At 47.2% G+C, this 7,867-nt stretch overlaps 1 long non-coding RNA gene across 1 annotated transcript; it reads left to right on the forward strand.

Moving 5' to 3' along the window:
• Positions 1-529: 529 nt before the first annotated feature.
• On the forward strand, positions 530-7,357 carry LOC129545117 (uncharacterized). Its single transcript, XR_008683648.2, has 5 exons — positions 530-657; positions 2,577-2,652; positions 3,542-3,599; positions 4,946-5,061; positions 6,897-7,357. It is a non-coding gene; the product is annotated as an uncharacterized LOC129545117 (long non-coding RNA).
• Positions 7,358-7,867: the final 510 nt, after the last annotated feature.

Genomic DNA, 7,867 nt, shown 5'->3' on the forward strand with positions numbered 1-7,867 from the left:
ATGTAGGGGAGTGATGGGGTCTGGAGGGCCAGAGGGAGTGGGGGGAGCCTTAGAGAGAAAGAAAGACTTCATGTCAGGAAAGGCTACAGAATTTGAGGGGCTCAGGGCAAAATGAAAATGCAGGCCTTCTTGTTCAAAAAGTACTAAGAATTCAAGATGGGGATTCTCGGTACCTGGATGGGAAGGGGCAAGAGGCTTGTTTCGGCTAAGCTGAGACCTCAGGCCACCTGATAGGCACACCTAGTTGGGAGTGGAGGGGATGGTCACTGTCACACTCTTCACCAAGATCCCACAAGGTGAGCAACTGACCTCCACCTTCCCTTATGCCTGCGTCCAGCTCTCTCCAGAGAATACTGGATGTGGGTGGGAAGGGCGGGGCCGAGTGGTTTCCAGAGGGCCAAGGGGCACAGGAGTAGGTGGCTGAGACCCTCTCTCAGGGCAGCAGACAGATGGCGGGAGGTGTGAGCGGAGTCTCCAAGCCTTGGCACGTGCTCCACTGTCCCATGGGACTTCCTTTACACAGCTCAGCTTCAAAGATAAAATGATCAGGAATTTCAGCAAGAGGACCTCAGAGCATCAAGGACCCAGGTGGCCTGTCCCTGAGGTTCAGCCCTGCTCCACGTCCACTTTAGCAAGAGATTATGGATGCTGATGGAGGTAAGGAGTGGGCAGAGATACAGCAGAACCTTCTGGAAGCGGGGATTGGGTGGCAAAAATGAGGGAGGGGATGGTGATGGAGGAAGGGCTTGAGGACAAGAAGGTTGGGATGTGTCCAGTTGCAGGAGAAGTATCTGTGGATTTGTTTCCTACTGCTGCAGTAATCCATGCTACAAATTGAGTGGCCTGAAATGCAAAAATGTGTTATCTTCTAGTGCTGGAGGTCAGAGGTCTGAAATTGGTCTCATTGAGCTGAAAATCAAGATGTCAGCAGGGCTGTATGCCTTCTGGAGACAGAAAAGGAGAGTCTGCTCCTAGACTTTTCTAACTTCTAGCGGTTTCCTGCCTTCCTTAGCTCCCAGCTCCTTCTTCCACCTTCAAAGTTGCAGGGTAGCCTTTTCAAATCTCTCTCTGACTCTAACTCTACTACATCCCTCTTTGACTTATAGACTCTTGTGATTCTATCAGCCCATCCACATAATCAGGACCATCTCCCATCTCAAGGTCAGTTAATTAGCAATCGTCATTCCATCTGCAGTTTTGATTCTCCCTTGCAGTGTAACGTGTCCACAGTTTCCAGAGATTAGGATGTGAACATTTTTAGGGGTCCATTACTCTACTGACTACAGTCTTTAAAGCTGCTTTGTGATTACAAAAGAAAAACTACATGGTTTAAAAAAAAGCATGTTTATGGTTTATTTCAGAATCCAGAGGTCGATTTGATCACTTGGTGATATCATCAAAGATCCAGGCCCTTTTTTTCCCCTCTCACTTTGCCACATTCAGAACACTATCTTTCTTCTCCAAGCTTGTCCCCTCATGATCACAAGATGGCTGCCAAACCACCAGACATCACATCCAAACCAGAACAGAAGGTGGCAAAGGGGCCTTTCTTAACTCTGTCCTCTTTGATTAGAAAGGAGAACTACGAGCTTTCTCCTCACTTCCATGGCAGAGAGGAAGGAGAGACAGAACAGATATGTTGACCAACTCAAGCTGAATTTACCAGCTGAAATCAGAAAATGCCAATTCCCAGATAGGGTGGGGTGTCAGTGTTTAGGAGTAAGGGGTCTGGGTCGCCAGAGTCAGAGACTGGTCTCTGGGCTGGGGTCAAAGATAATTTTGTGCCCAGGGCTAGGGATCAGCATGTGGCTGGGCTCGATGCGCAGCCAGGATCACGAATAGGTCCACAGCTGGGTCAGGAATCAGTCTACAGCTTGAGTCAGAAGTCATTTTGTGGTTGGAGTCAAGTTTCAAACTAGAAGTTCGTTTTGTGTTTCTCTCTCTCTCTGCATCTTGGTCTCTCTTCTTTTGCTTTCCTTCTCTGGAAAGACCTGTCATATAATAAATGTGAATATATGATGAGAAATGCATGATATAAACCTGTGCAAATATACAAACCCTGACTCTGCATGCGGATGGCTTGCAGAAGTGATGTGGACACATACAAATAGAGTCAGTGGGGTCATTCCTTCAGGACAATTTTTGTCTCGGATTTCTATTGGTCCAGGCGGTCCATTAAATTTAGAATGTTATTATTTCCTTTAATTATGTGTTATGCCCTCACCTGGGCTTCCCCTGTGGCTCAGCTGGTAAAGAATCTGCTTGCAATATGGAAGACATAGATTCTATCCCTGGATTGGGAAAATTCCCTGGAGAAGGGAATGGCTACCCGCTCCAGTATTCTGGCCTGGAGAATTCCATGGACTGTATAGTCCATGGGGTCACAAAGAGTCGGACACGACTGAGCCACTTTCACTCCATGACATCCACAGACCCATTCACTATAATAACAATAATGCTAGCAAACATTCCGAAAGCATTAACTGTGCGCAGGCACCTCTTTAAGCCCTATGTGTATTAACACATTTAACTCTAACATCCATGAGGTCAGTACTATTATTATTCCCATTTTACAGAGGAGGAAGGAAGCAAAGATGACACGACTGGCTCTGAGCCACACCGCTGATCCTTGGAGCACCCTGAGTTCCTAATGTAAGTCAAGCCCTTTACCAGGTGCTGGAGGAGATGGAGGAGAAAGGCAGGGATGAAGGAGAGGTGAGGTCGGGAGGGTGGAGATACCCCAGGTCCAGTTTTCTGGGTGTGGCACCTCCCTGGGCACTGATGCGCCTGCAGGGCAAGAATTGGCCACTAGGGGGCAGCAAGAACCAAGGAGCTGGTCTCCAGCCCATGTGCTCTCCCCTGGCCTCTGGCTCAGCTCCTATAAAGCTGGAAAAGGGTGGGATTTTAAGGAAGATCTGGCGCTGATCTACTGCTGTCAGGGAGCTTAGGCAGGTTAATCACAAGAGCAGCTGGGCATCTCCTGGCTTTCACCCATCAAGACATCCGCTCCTCCCCCCACCACTGTGGGCTGCCAAGGGACCTCTCTTATCCATCTTTGATGGGGAGGAAGCTGAGGCCCAGAGGGGTCAGTACTTTGTCCACAGTTACAGAGCTCCGAATTGGCAAAGGTAGGTTCAAAACTGAGGCAGGATGAGTGCAGAGCCCTTGCTTCTCTGAGTCTCAGTGTTCTTACCTGTAAAAGGGGTAGAAGAATCTAGACAAACAGCAGACGAGTGGTTAGTGGTAGGGGTACATCATGGAAATGTCTGCCACAGAGGTCTCCGGCTGCTGTGAGGATCCAGTGAGATCACGCCTCTCTTGCAGCGGGGAGTCAGAAACTTCTAGCTGTTTGTGTGGGTGTGTGCGTGTTTAATTAATAATTTTCATGGGAAAGTAATGTCAGAAAGGTTATTCAACAGGATGTTAACAGAGATACACCTTTAAAAACAAACATACATTTGGGGACCGCCCACGTGGTGCCAGGTGCCTGGGCGGGGGATGGGATTTCCGGTGGTTTTCACTTTCCTATTTATACCTTTAGGTTTTCTCTGAATCAGAGAAGGCCAGCACGTGCCAATTTAGTAATCAGAAAAAAAGTGGTAAGTAGGGTTTGTTTTTTTTAATAAAAATACTAAAGTGGAAACAGCCCCCACCTTGCCATCCCCACCCACCCTGGAAAAATCTTTTTGCTAAATCGAGCCTGGGGGTATGCGGAGCTAGCTGGGTTGGAGAGACCCTGAATTCAGGGTCTCTGGAGGTATCTCCAGGTTTTGAGAACTTCCTAAGGGGCGTGCCCAGCCCTCTTTGGTGCTGCTACTGTGGGATCTCTCTCTTGCTCTCCACACCTCTGCTCCAGACTTGAGGGGAATGGTGGGAAACTCATGCTGCTAGCATCTTGCTCTGCCCACACTGGCTGCCAGCTTCTTACTTGGCCAGGGCGATCTCGCATGGGTCCCACCAGATCCATTAGACCCCGCCCCTCCATAGCTCTGGGGCAGACATTTGAGGCAGTCTGACCCATTTCTCTCCTTTCATCTCTCCGGACCAATACCCTTTCTCCTCCACGCGGAGGCAATTGATAAAGTTGTACCTTGGGCTCTAATAATCTAGCCCTGCACTGTCCCTGCTGTAATCACTAGCCACCTGTGACTATTTAAATTTTAATTCAATAAAATTAAAAAAATCAGTTCCTCAGCCACACTAACCATATGTCAAGTGTATAACAGCCATAGGTGGCTAGTGCTACAGTATTGGACAAAGTGAAAGTTTTCCATCATAGCAAAAATTTCTGTTGGATAGCCTTGTTCTAGACACTCATTTGTCTTGCTATAAATCCCTTCCTGATGTAACACAGAGTAGGACTCTGGGGCCATCTGGGGACAGACCCCTTCCCCATATCCTCTGCTGTAGCTCCTCTCTGAAGTCCCTCGATAACACTTCCTCAGCTGATTTATGGATGCTAAAACCACTACCAAATGGAAGAAATTAACTGCTTGATACAGATGAGCCCCAGACTTCCCAGCACCTAAAAATTGATTCCTCACCATCAACCAATCAGAGAACAGGGCATGAGCTGATCACACACCCTGTGACTCCCCACTCCCTCACCTGCCCTTTAAAAATGCTTTGCTGAACCCCTTTGGAATTTGGAGAGTTCAGGGTTTTCTTAGCATGAGCCACCCTCTCTCCTTGGACGGCCCAGCAATATACATTTCTCTGCTCCAAACTCCAAAGTTTTGGTTTGTTTGGTTTCACTATGCATTGGGCGCATGAACGTGAGTTTGGTAACACTCTTAAGATTGTTCCTTGAACCAATATCCTCTCTTTTCTGATTCTCTCTCTAAAAAACATAAAGTAAAAACTTTGATCCACAATAATACTTTGAGAAATTTATTTTTGTTTTAACCGTCACTCTTCAGGAGTAATTATTCAATCGATATTTCAGCGAAGGAGTGAATCACCGGGCCTGGTGTGAGGAAGTCCTGACCACAGAGTAAATTTGGAGAGACAGCAGTGAGCAACAGCTGGAAGCGAGACCAAGATCAGATGTGGGCTGCGGTGGTGAGTGCTGAATCCTAACCACTAGACCACCAGGGTCTCGCTCTTATCTGCCTTGAAAAAAATTTTTGACAAGGAGACAGAAAGTAGAGCAAAGCAAGGCGTTTATTAGAAAAGCAGAGTAACATGCCAACATATGAGCTTAGAGAAAGTCATGCTTTGGGGACTTTCGGAGTGGAACTGGAACAAGCCACTCCAGTATTCTTGCCTGGAGAATCCCCACGGACAGAGGAGCCCGGTGGGCTACAGTCCATGGGGTCGCAGAGTTGGACAGGACTGAGTGAGCAAGCGTAACGCAGAATGCCTGGTACCATTTTGTGCATGTGCAGTTGAGGTCTCCCTGACTCCAAGGATGAGGAATTTGTGACTTCTTGATCTTTTGCCCAAGCAGGGCTTAATTCCTCTCTGCCCCTGCCATGACTGTTATCTTCAAGTGTTCCCAGCAGGCAAAGTCCAGCTATTTACCCTGTTCCCGTTGTTATTTCTATCTGAAGTGTAAACAGGAGGCTGGCTGTAACTGTCTAACCCAGAGCCCATCTATTCCTGGCTTCAAGAAGTACGAACAGGAGGCTAGTTGTAAGTGTCTGGCTCGGAGTCCATCTGTCTCCTGCCTCCGAAGGAGTAGGCAGAAGCTAGAGCATGAGGGTGGAGGGCAGGGATGGTTTTCTGTGTCAGGATCAGCCAATGGCAGCGGGGGTTATTGGGGGCTTCCCATAGAGGTTTGGAGTGTCTACTGAAAAAAAAAAAAAGGTACAGCCTAAAAGTTGAGAATTATTTTTCATTTGGGGACATTACCAAGAACTGTGTAACCACAGATAACTGTGTAGCCTCTCAGATAGCTCTGAGGCTCTGTTCCAAAGCGGTAAGGGAGGAGCCAGGATATACAGGCATTTTTGCTGATGGGGGAAAAAAAGTGTAGTCGAACATCTAATTACAAAAACAGACATCTCAAACTAATGATTTTAGTGTTTATGTATGGGAAGAAGCAAGACTCTGGGCTTACTGAAATTACTCCTATGATGTACATCTTCACTATTTAGGGCCAATATTGTTTTTCTTCATCCTGAAAACCTGAAAGTGGAGAATTATGTTTTATTTGCGGACATTACTGAGAACTGTGTAGCCAGAGACACAGCCTCTCAGATAGCTCTGAGGCTCTGTTCCAGAGAGGTAAGGGAGGAGCCAGAACATACAGGAGTTTTTGCTAAGGGGGAAAAACAGTGCAGTGGAACATCAAAAGATTACTTCCAATTACAAAAACAGAATCTCAAACTAATGATTTTAGTGTTTTTCTCTGAATGGGAAGAAGCAAGAGTCTGGGCTTACTGAAATTATTCCTTTGATATACATCTTAACTATCTAGGGCCAATATCCTGTTTTCCGCCATCCTGAATTCCCTCGGGGCTCCCTGGGATGGGGGAGGTGGGCAACTGAGAGAGGGTAACAGGCAGGAAGGCCAGGGGTCTCCAAACAGGAAATAGGCTGCACGTGTCTCTTAAAATTCTGTGTTGCTAAGATGACACTGGGTTCCACCTGAACTTAAGTTTTCTCAAACCTTGAGCTAACCAATGCGTTTTTCTGATGGAAATGTTTTTCTTAAACTATGTTAATGAAACTATGTATTTGCTTTAGAATTTGCCTTTCTTCAAAATAGTTCCACCTAAGACTAACTTTTGGCTGATAATAGCTCAACAAACCAGTATTCATATAAATTGTTTTATGGCTGGGGGATGTCATACCTCGTGCCATCCTATCTCAAAATTGCATATTGTGGGAGAGGGGCCTGGTGAAACTGTTAGCCTTGAGGTGTCTCTCTTACCTGATTAATAACTTTCTAGGACTGATGCTAAAGCTGAAACTGTAATACTTTGGCCACCTCATGCGACGAGTTGACTCACTGGAAAAGACTGTGATGCTGGGAAAGGTTGGGGGAGGGAGGAGAAGGGGACGACGGAGAATGAGATGGCTGGATGGCATCACCGACTCTGTGGACATGAGTTTGAGTGAACTCCGGGAGTTGGTGATGGACAGGGAGGCCTGGCGTGCTGTGATTCATGGGGTCACGGAGAGTCGGACACAACTGAGCGACTGAACTGAACAGACATAAACTTTGGGAGTTGGTGATGGACAGGGAGGCCTGGCGTGCTGCAGTCCGTGAGGTTGCAAAAAGTTGGACGCGACTGAACTGATGAAGCAGACATAAAACAGATTGCTAAAACTAGCGGTGGGGGGGCACTCTCCATTCCCCTTCTGATGTCTGTGTCAGAAGCTTTCTCTGTCCCTTTTTATATTTTAATAAAACTCCGCTATATAAAAGCTCTTGAGTGATCAAGCCTGGTCCCTGGTCCCAGAGTTAAATCTTTGGAGATCATGAATCCGACACTGTTCACTGTAAACTGTCAGCTGCAGTCACCGATGGCTTGATGGTGGGCAGCATTTGTTATTTACTAGACTGGCAGGTGGGCTTCCCTGGTGGCTCTGATGGTAAAGAATCTGCCTGCAATTCAAGAGACCTGGGTTCAATCCCTGGGTTGGGAAGATTCCCCTGGAGGAGGGCATGGCAACCCACTCCTGTACTCTTGCCTGGAGAATCCCCATGGACAGAGGAGCCTGGTGGGCTACAGTCTATGGGGTTGCAAAGAGTTGGACACGACTGAACAACTAAGCACAGCACAGAATGGCAGGTACCATTTTGTGTTGACTGAAATGGTGACATTTCTTTTTTAGTCCATGAGAGGAAGCCCAGAGCAGTAGCTGGGGCTGAGAATTCTAGATTTCTTAAGGCAGGTGATAGGGTCAACATGGGGTC

This window comes from Moschus berezovskii, chromosome 27, assembly GCF_049115385.1.
Source record: "Moschus berezovskii isolate FMDL1 chromosome 27, NW_MosBer_1.0, whole genome shotgun sequence".
NCBI classification, from domain to species: domain Eukaryota; kingdom Metazoa; phylum Chordata; class Mammalia; order Artiodactyla; family Moschidae; genus Moschus; species Moschus berezovskii.